Raw genomic sequence first — 9,997 nt, 5'->3', positions numbered from 1 at the left:
CTCCCGCTCCAGGCTGCCCCGGGGACTTCGCGCCGTGGGGTCCCGGTCCCCAGAAACGTGCAGTGCTCCCCGCGCGCCAGCCCTGGCCTGGGGAGCCCCGAGCGCCAGGCGGTGAGGCCTGGGGCCCGGGCCTGCAGGGTTTCGGCGGGGCGCGCCCACCTCACTTCCTGAGCCTGGAGCCCAGCCCCTCCCCGGGCCACGAACTCACGCCTGGATCCCCCTGTGTGCGCAAGGGTCTCCAAAGTCACCTCCCAGGGTTTGGGCAGTCGGGGGAGGGGTGTTGAGGACTCTGTCCGGCCCAGGACCTGGAAGGGACGCAGGTCCGCCCCCCACGCAGCTCCACCCCGGTGGACTCCCAGGAGGGAAGCAGCCGCGAGCGCTCCACAGCCCCACTGTTCCCCGTGCAAAGAAAAGCGCGCGGAAGCTGCCCTCCCTGCCCGTGCGCCCCCTCCTCTCGGCTCCGGGACTCGGGGGTCTGGGGGAGTCCAGGTTCCAAGAAGACACTTGGGGCCTCCCACCCCGGCCCTCCCCGCTAACCAGGGACGGGGAGGGTTCCCTGCCCTCTCCCCCTTCCCGGAGTGTGGGGGCTCCTGGGAGGAGGCGGAGCTGCCCCGGTTGATGAAGTCGCCGTGGGGGATTTTTTAGCATTTGATTTACCAGGCAGGGTCAGAGCTGTCCCCAGGGAAATCTAGGCCAGGGGCGAAAGACAGAGGAGCCTGCTGGCCCTGAGCAGGCCCTGGGGGGATGACTGGTGATGCTGGGTTCAGGTAGGCGGGAGCCACCAGATGCCTGCCCTGGGTGAGCCGTGGCCTCCAGCCCCCCCCCCCCCAGTCAGCAGTGCGAGCAGTTGGGGTGCACCCGACACCCCCACCCCTGGGCACCGACTCTGGCGGAATTCACCAGGACTCGGGGCGCAGCGGGGGCAGGGGACAGCCGGGAGTGTACCCCAGACACCCCCACCCCCGGGCAGACCACACCAGGCACCGACTCTGGTGGAATTCACCAGGACTCGGGGCGCAGCGGGGAGGGGACAGCCAGGAGCTGACGGGCGTGCAGGGGGGCCTGTGATGAGCTCTTCTCCCAGGGAGGTGACTTGCATTTCTGGGGGGGCTGGGGAGCCTCCAGGGCCAGTGCCCCCCGGGCAGCCCTCAGCAGTGACCACCACGCAGCTGGACAGCAGGGAGCTCCCTAGGGCCTCTCGGAATGATGGGTCCCAGGCACAGCTCAGGGACCGCCTGGCGGGGTGCCGTGTGGTGAGTCCGTCCTCTCAGACGGCATCTGCTCATGGAGGCCCAGACCTCCCCGCCCCCGCCCCCCAACGGCACAGGCCCCAGGAGGAGTGGTCCCTGGGCAGGTAGAGAGCCCGCTGCTCTCCCGCGGTGTGGGCAGGGGAAGACCCCCCACCTCCAGAGGGGCCTGGGGCCCTCCCAGGGGCTCCCTGCTGGCCCAGCTCGTGGCACGTGGGGGAGCTGTGATGTCACCCACAGGGCGCCTCCGTGCCAGGCGAGATCCCCCAGCCCCAGCCCCCAGCAGGTGTCCGAGTGCTAGGGGTGGCAGGCCTGTGTTGGAGCCGGCACAGGCGGCAGCGGCCGTGGGCCGGACTCTGTTAGACCCACTTGGCGAGTCTGCTCCTTCTTTCTCACAGCAGCACCAGAGAGACCAGTGTCTCCCACTCACACCGGACACCGGAGCTGAGGGGTGGGGCCTCCTGCAGGTGGACTGGGCCACACAGCTCTGCTGGGACCCCTGTGAGCGAGACAGAGAGAGAGAGAGAGAGAGAGAGCCGCGTTCACAACAGCAAGCCGGCCCTGCCCACTGCTGCCTTCCTCCTCTGACCCCCCCAGCCGAGCGGAGCCGGTGCCACACCCTGGAACCTCCCCTCCTCCGTCAGGAAAGTGTTCGGCCTTGGCTCTCCTTACAGCGACAAAGCAGGCCATGCAGCCCTGGTGGTGTGCGCCCAGGGCCAGCTTCAGCGGAGCCGCCGGGGAGGGGCCTGGGCACAGAAGCTCGGAGCTGGGCCAGGCCCTGCCTGCAGCATGGGGCTCTCGCGGGTCACTGGGTCCCCTCCCCTCCCCTCCTGCCCCATGCCCACCTCTGCCCTCTGCTGGGAGGGGCCTCAGGCCAGCGCCCTGGGACAGCTGCAGGCAGTGCGCTTCAGCACCGCGGCCAGCGCCTGGAGCGGGCAGAGCTGAGCCCTTTGTGGAGCGGGCTGGGCTGGGCTGGGAGGAGAGGCCTGGGCGTTGCATTCCTGGCCCTCACCGGCCCCTGGCGAAGCTCCCCACCCTGCCCTTCAGGCCTCCGCCCGTGTGCCCCCTCCCCAGCCACCACCACCCTGAGGCTGAACGCTCTGCGGCAGCCCAGGCCCGGCCCCCCGTGCCCCCCACCCCGCGTGCCCCCTCTGTCCCCAGGCGCTCTGTGGCAGCCCAGGCCCGGCCCCCCGTGCCCCCCACCCCACGTGCCCCCTCTGTCCCCAGGCGCTCTGTGGCAGCCCAGGCCCCTCATGCTCCCATTTGCTGTCCACAGGTGCCTACATGCCCCAGGCCCCCTACCCCAAACATCGCCTCCTGGCGCCGCTGTCCCTGGTGTCCCCAGCCCCTTCCCACGCGGGCCCATCCGTGCCTGTTCGAGCGCCCGCTGCACCTGACTCCGAGCAGAAGCCCCTGATGTTGAGCCCAGGCAGCCCCCCCCGGTTCCGGTGCCCTCGGGAGTCCCACAGGAGGGGCCTGCTCTTCCCTCCCCCAGCCCTGCCGAAGCCTCTCCCACTGCTGCCTGGACCTCTGGTCTGGCTCCTCACTGGCCGCAGACTGGCCTCTCCTTCCCACCCCATCCAGAGCAGGGCTGCACTGCCAGATGCCTCCTCCCTCGGGGGACAGCCCAGCCCCAAGTCACCAGGCTGACCCCAATTGGCCACGAGCCAGCATGGGGCTCTGGGCTGCCCCAGCCCGAGGTCAGCTCCCTGACTGTACACACATCCCCAACCGGCCTGCACCTTCCCAGCGGCTCCGAGCGTGCCCTCCCCACCACAGGACTGGGGCCTGAGCCCTCCCACGGTCCCCGCTGAGGCTGCCACCTAGCCGGCCTGCAGGGGTCCAGCCCCGACCTGGGCCTCTGCTGGGCTCAGCCACTTCTGGAGCAGGGGCACTGCCACGTGTGGCCAGCAGAGGGCGTAGCTTGGCCGCAGCCTCTGGGGCCAAAGGCAAGTGGAGCAGGCTTGGCCAGTTTCCCTCTTAGGCAGATGGGGAAAGCCCAGACCCCTCTGCAGCCCGCTCCTCCTGCCTCCACCCTGCAGCGGGGCCCTTGTGCCTCCCCTGCACCCTGCGGAGGCCCTCAGCGTGGACCACGGACGGCCATCACTGTGGAGGTGAAGAGCCCTCTGGGCAAGTCTCGGCCGCCCACTGTGGTGGAATGAGAAGGCCGTGCCAAGATGGCCGCTGGCAAGCGAGCCTCAAGTACTCAGGAATGGCTTCGGAACCCACCTGGGAGACCCCCCGGCCAGGGAGCCTGCCTGGCAATGGGCTGTGATTGGTTAGGGCTGCCTCAGCTATATAAGCTGCTGTACCATCTGAAATAAACGAGTCTGTGGGCTGCTCACCCAGTGTCTGTGCACGGTGTCTGTGGGGTCTGTGTGGTGACTCTGCGCCTCTTGCCCTCACCGGGCTCCTCTCAGAAGGAATCCACAGCAACAGCCCACCTCCCAGGGAGCCCCTCCAGGCTGGAGCTGGAGCTCCCGGGGCGGGGCATGGGCCCGAGGGTGGCCTGGCCAGCCCAGGAGTGGGCGTGTGACCGCCTGTAGAGTGACGGCTGCTTGGGCCGACCGCGGGACAGGTGGGGCCGTGGTGCTGAGGGAGCTGCCGGCTGCAGCCCGGGGCCCAGGCAGCACCGCAGGGTCCCCAGCTCAGCGGCCGTGCGGTTTCCTCTTAAAAGGAGGACACCGAGTTCCGGGAACTCGAGCGACTTTGGGGATGGCAAAGAAAGCCCTCAGAAATGGAAGTGTGCAGAGTTCCAGAGGGACCAAAAGATGACGCCCAGGAAGTAGGCAGGGGCGAACCTCGGAGGACCAGGAGACGGGGGGGGGGGTCACACAGGAAGTAGGCAGGGGCGAACCTCGGAGGACCAGGAGACGGGGGGGGGTCACACAGGAAGTAGGCAGGGCGAACCTCGGAGGACCAGGAGACGGGGGGGGGGGTCACACAGGAAGTAGGCAGGGGCGAACCTCGGAGGACCAGGAGACGGGGGGGGGGTGTCACACAGGAAGTAGGCAGGGGCGAACCTCGGAGGACCAGGAGACGGGGGGGGGGTCACACAGGAGTAGGCAGGGGCGAACCTCGGAGGACCAGGAGACGGGGGGGGTCACACAGGAGTAGGCAGGGGCGAACCTCGGAGGACCAGGAGACGGGAGGGGGACACAAGGGGTTCCCCGAGCTCAGCTCATCCTGCAGGCCACAGTAGGGGATCCCCTGCCTGGGACACCGGTGCCCACACTCAAGTCCAGGCTGCTCCGCACCTGACCCAGCTCCCTGCAGGTGCCCCTGGGGGACCCGGGTGGAGCTCCAGCCTCTTGGCTTCAGCCTGGCCCAGCCCTGGCCACTGCCGACATCTGGGGAGTGAACCAGTGAATGGAAGACCTTTCTCCCTCTCTTCCTCCCTCTCTCCACCACTCTGCCTTTCCAGTAAAATAAAAGCTTCAATGCATAATCTTTTAAAAGGCCAACACCTTTACAAAACTTCACAACTGAGCGCAGAGCGAGACAAACACGTCCCTCTTGACGCTCTTCCTGTTCTGGGTGTTATTAGGAGGTGTGCTCCGCTCCAACACAGAAGTGAACAGGGACTCAGGAGAGCGACAAAGGGCACGGCGGGCGGGGGGGACGCAGGCTGGGGCCGGAGGCGCGGGCCGGGCTGTGGGGAGTGCCGCCCAGGAGGTGCCCACCGGAGCAGGCACCAGGCGCTGCTGAAGAGAAACGGAGGCAGAGAGGGACCGCACCCTTTGGGAGGGGCTCGCATTCCTGCAAGAGGCCTGCGGGCTGCTCACAGAGCTCGGGCTGCGGGCAGCTACAGCGCTGGGACTGTACTCTCTGCTGTGAGGGGCCGAGGGGGCCGAGGGGGCCGAGGGGGCCGAGGGGGCCGAGGGGGCGTTGCGACGCCTGCATCACATCCACGCGCCTGGATTTGTCTCCACTCTGCGCTGGTCCAGCTCCCTGGGAGGCAGCAGGTGGCGGCTCAAGGACGTGGGAGACCCGGGTGGAGCACCTGGCTTCTCCTTGGCCACTTGGGGAGTGACCAGTGGGTGTCCTCCCTCCCTCCCTCTCTCACTCTGCCATTCGAATAAGTAAAATGGAGAAGAAAACTTTGCTCTAAGCAAGTGGGGCTTCCAAGAGAGAACAGGCTTGGATGCCGCCTCCGGGAGTGGGCGCTGTGCCTGAGCCCTCAGCCCTGAGCCGTCCTTGCCAGACGCCGGGCCGTGTGGCCTCTTCCCTACCCAGCTGCTTGGTGCCAGCCGGGCGGAGGCTCAGCCGGGAGCTGTCTGCACGTCGCTCATGACACAGGCGTGAATTCCAGGCTTGCACTTCAGCAGATGTTGCAACCCATCAGCACAGGGCCAGGGCGGAGGGGCAGGAAACCGTGAGGGAGCTGCACGCCCGGCCCCCAGGCCAGTTCCCGGGCGGCAAGGAGCTGGACACGTGTCCCAGGAAAGGCGGGGACGCAGGGGCCTGTTCCAAAGAGCAGCTGAGAGGGCGACCCGGACGAGGGGGCTTGGGCGCACTGTGCACGCGGCAGCGTGTGTGCTCTGACGAGCCCCGTTCCTTGTTCCTTAATCACATCAGGCTGAAACGTCCGCTGGCACCGATGCACGGATCCACTTCCGCTGCCCCGGAGGACATCGGAGGGCACCTCAGGGGTCCTCCCGAGCCCTCAGGCAAGGGGCCGCCCACTGAGCGAGGGAAGCGCCCACGAGCAGACGACGCCGACCGGCAGCAGAGAGACACCTCTCCCCTGCTCTGTACAAAGCACAGTGGCCCAAGCTGCCCCAAAGCAGAGGCGGCAGGAGAGTGCAGGAGTGGACCCGGTCCCTCCACACAAGGACCTTCAGTCGGTCCAGGAAAAGGCCAGGAGAAAACCCAGGGCAAGGTGACGGCCTCACCCCACCACGCCAAGAGGCCCCCCGCACAGCCAGGGACAGGTCCCGCGCAGGCAAAGAGCAAGAGCCAAGCCCGGCCGGCCTGAGAGGCAGGGGGCCAGGCCGGGAGCTGGAGCAGATGACGTCGTCCCAGGACGCCCTGCTCCCACGGCGGCAAGTAACAGACTAGGGCCCAGCCCCCGCACGGCCGGCGCCACCCACCGCAGCAGGGACCACGCCACGAGCCACAGGTGAGCCCAGCACTCTGTCCGTGGCCCCGCGACAGAATTAAGTGCCGGGGAGAAACTCCAAGGAAATTCACTAGAATTATGAATGGAATGCAGGTGTGAGTGCCACGTGTCTAGGTTTGTACCAGGAAGCCAAGCAGGGCTGGGGGAGGGGCACTGACGCCTGCGTTCGTGGAGGAGGTGGGGGCAGCAGGCTGGGCTGCAGCGTGTGACGTGGGAGTCCGGGCTGCCCCACTTCCGATCCAGCTCCCTGCTGATGGCCTGGGAAAGCAGCAGAGGATGCCCCGGGGGCCTGGGCCCCTGCTCCCACGTGGGAGACCCCAGGGCCCAGCCCCAGCCATTGCAGCCTTTTGGGGAGTGAACAAGCGGATGGAAGATCCCCCCACCCTGTGCCTCTGCCTTTCAAAACCAAACAACTGTTCTTCAGAAAGAAGAGGTGCGAGGTGCGAGCCCACAGAACGTTGGGGCGTCAGGTCGGGGCTCCGAGCGCTGTGCCCAGGAAAGCCGTGACTTGGGGTCCTCTCTCAGAACCAGCAGCTGCTAACATCTGTGCTAACCACCTGGCTCCAGCCAGCCCCCAACGTACACACATTTCAAAACAGTGCATTGCATGTGACCAATCCCATCTTTATTTGTCAGTTAAATAAACTCCAACAACCAGAAATGAAACAGATGACACCCAAGGCAAGCAGAAGAAACACAACATAAAAATCACAACGAAAATCAATGACACAGAAAACAGAAAATACAGACAACCAATAAAAAACAAGAGGTGATTCTTTCGGATCGATAGAAACTGCGACGTGTTTATGCCGGGCTGGGTGTAGCCAGACGGCTCTGGAGGAGGGAGGCAGGGCGGGCGCGTGGCGCAGCAGCCAGGGCAGGGTCCACGCGGGGCGGCCTGGGGTCTGGTCCCAGCTCCACTCCCGAGGGACGCCCTGGGGGGCAGCAGTGATGGCTTGGGTAGCTGGGTCCCTGACACCCACATGGGAGACCCGGATGGAGTCCCTGGCTCCAGCCCAGCCCAACACAATGCCCCCCACACCCCCCAAAAAACAAAGAAACTCCAGAGGTGTTGGAGGAGGGCGGCAGAGGGCCCGGCTGGGGGTCCTGGGAGGAGGCCTGTGCGTCCCGGTGACTGGCGATGGCTCCACACCTTTGCACCCACAGTGCTAACGTGGGCGTCACCCGGCGCACTCCCAGCACGCAGGGCGGGAGCACCGTGCCCACCCCACAGAGGCCAGAGGGCTTCGACCACCCACCTCCTCCCCGCCCCCGCCCGCCGCTCAGCTGGCTCCTGGGCCTCCCGGGCCAGGCGGGTCCCCCCACCAGCGCTCGCCAAGTCCCCTGGAGGGGGCAGGGAGCAAGGGACCGTCCCCTGCCTGCCCTTCCTTTTCTCCAGGACTCTGAAACCCGCTTCAGTGACTCCGGGGGGCCCCAGGACGCCTGTCCTTGAGCAGGGGTGGCCCAACCCCGGGCCCTCTGGGGACGGCAGGGGCAGGGCAGGGCGTGTCTGCCTCCCCTTCCCACCCGCCCACTGCAGACAGAGACCCGTGGGGGCGGGCAAGCGGCCAGCAGGTGGGACCCAGGGGTCCCCAGAACACCAGACTCTCAGTGGGAAACCTGGGGAGACCCCACGGACCCTACCTGCGCCCTGGCGTGGCCCCTCAAGGCCTTGGCTGCAAAGTGGCGAGGGCTGGGGGCTGCTCTGCAAAGGGGAGCAGCTGGGGGGAGCCCTCCCCGCCCCCAGGCCACATCGGAAGCCAGCCTGGGCTGGGAGGAGTGGCCGCTGGGGGGCGGGGTGAGGCCCTGGAGAACTGGACGGCCAGCCCGCAACAGCCCGAGGCGGCAGCACCCCGGGCCCCTCCCTGAGCGGAGGGAACCCCCGGGATCGCCCGGGAGGCCCCGCAGCATTCCCGCAGCGCTGACCGGCGCCTGTCCAGGGTGGGCGCTGCTCCCCAGGACACCCCGGCCTGGGCCTAGTACAGTCCGCACCCGCCTGCAGGGCGCCCCAACTCCAGGCCCGCTAGACCCAGCAGCGCCCCCAAACATGGGGCCCAGGAGGTGGGAGGCGGAGGAGACCCTCCCCTCCTTCCAGAGAGAGCCGCCGCCGGGCGGCTGAGCCCCGCGGGGGGGGGATCCGGGCGGCCCCCGCCGAGCCCCCCCACGAACACCCGGGTCTTCACCTGTGGGCTCCCGGAGGCGTCCCGAGCGGGTGCGGCGAGACCGCCCGCCAGGGCGAGCCGGGGCCGCGGCAGCGACCGGCGGTGGGGGGCGTGGTCTCCGGGCTCGCACCCAACCCCGCGCGGCCCTCGCCGCCGCCGCTCCTGCGCAGACTCCCGAGGCCTCCCCAGCGAGTGCGGCCCGGGAGCCCCGAGCAGGGAGGCCGCCCGCGCCCGCGGAGACCCGGGCGCCGCGCCCGCGGTGCCGGAGCCCTGCAGGGGCGCGTGGTGCGGGCGCCGCCGCCAGGCCCGCCGGGTCTAGTGGTCCTAAACATTTCACAATTGCGCTACAGAACTGTTGAACTGCTAAGAACCACTGGACCCGGCGCGCTGTGCAGGGCGAGCCTCGTGGCGCCCGGCCCCGCGCCCGCGCCCGCGCCCGCGCCCCGCGCTCCGAGCAGCGGCCGCAGCGCGCCGCGCCTTTTATGCGGCGCGGCCGCCCTCTCCGGCGCCGGCCCGCGCCCGCGCTGCGCCGGCCCGACCGGTTCTGCCGGGCCCGCGGGTCGCGAGGCCGGTCGTCCGCGGCCCGGGGCCTGCGGGGCGCGCCCGCGCGGGGGCGGCCCTGACTCACGGCCGCCCGGCCCCGCCCGGCGCGGGCGCACCTGGCCTCCCTGGGGTCGGCACCTGGGACCCGGCGAGGGGCGGCTGCGTGTGCGGGGCCGCGCTGGCCGGGTTGGGGCCCAGGGCGGCTGGGGCAGGTGCGGGCCGAAGCCGCTCGCGAGCCCAGCCACACGGCTCGCCTGCGGGCAGGGGCGAGGGTCTGGGCCGGGCACGCCCATTCGGGGCCCCTCACTTCAAAGAGAGCTTCGTGGGAGAGGGCGGGAGTAAAGAGAAAGTGAAACCAGGAGGAGGAGGAGGAAGGCGGCGGGCGGACGCGCCCGGCAGGTTTCTGGGTCTGCCTTGGTCGCCTTCCGGGAGGGGAGGGGTGGGGAGCAGCCAGAACCCTCACCTGCAGCCCAGGCCCGCGGCCCCGCAGCCCCACCCCCTCAGACCCCCGGAGGTGTCCCGCCACCTGGGACCTAGGACCTAGCTTTCATGTAGTGGGTGAGGTTGGGGAGAGGGGACACCCTGGGTTCCCCCCACGTCTGGAGCCACTGGTGCAGCAAGGAGGGGTCACCAATGGTGGCAGGCGCCAGAGGAGGCCACATCCGCCCAGGGCAGGGTGTCACCACCACCTGTCAACCCCGTGCCAGTGGTGTCACTGCTTCCGTTTTGAAATTGGGGAACTGAGGTGGGGGGCATGCTTGGCGGGGTCTGTAGGTCTCATGGGAGCCAGAGGGGTGGGGTGTGGTTGTGACACAAGCCCCCCAAACACACCCGCTCTGAGCCCTCCCTCCACACACCGGCACACACCAGCGTGAGGGGAGCGGGTGCGGGCACTGTGCCCCCACTGCCTGCAGAGGCGCTGA

The sequence above is a fragment of the Oryctolagus cuniculus genome, chromosome 20 (assembly GCF_051225735.1).
Source record: "Oryctolagus cuniculus isolate XC-2025 breed Fujian yellow rabbit chromosome 20, ASM5122573v1, whole genome shotgun sequence".
NCBI classification, from domain to species: domain Eukaryota; kingdom Metazoa; phylum Chordata; class Mammalia; order Lagomorpha; family Leporidae; genus Oryctolagus; species Oryctolagus cuniculus.
The sequence above is the reverse complement of the archived record's forward strand: the minus strand, read 5'-3'. Positions refer to the sequence as shown.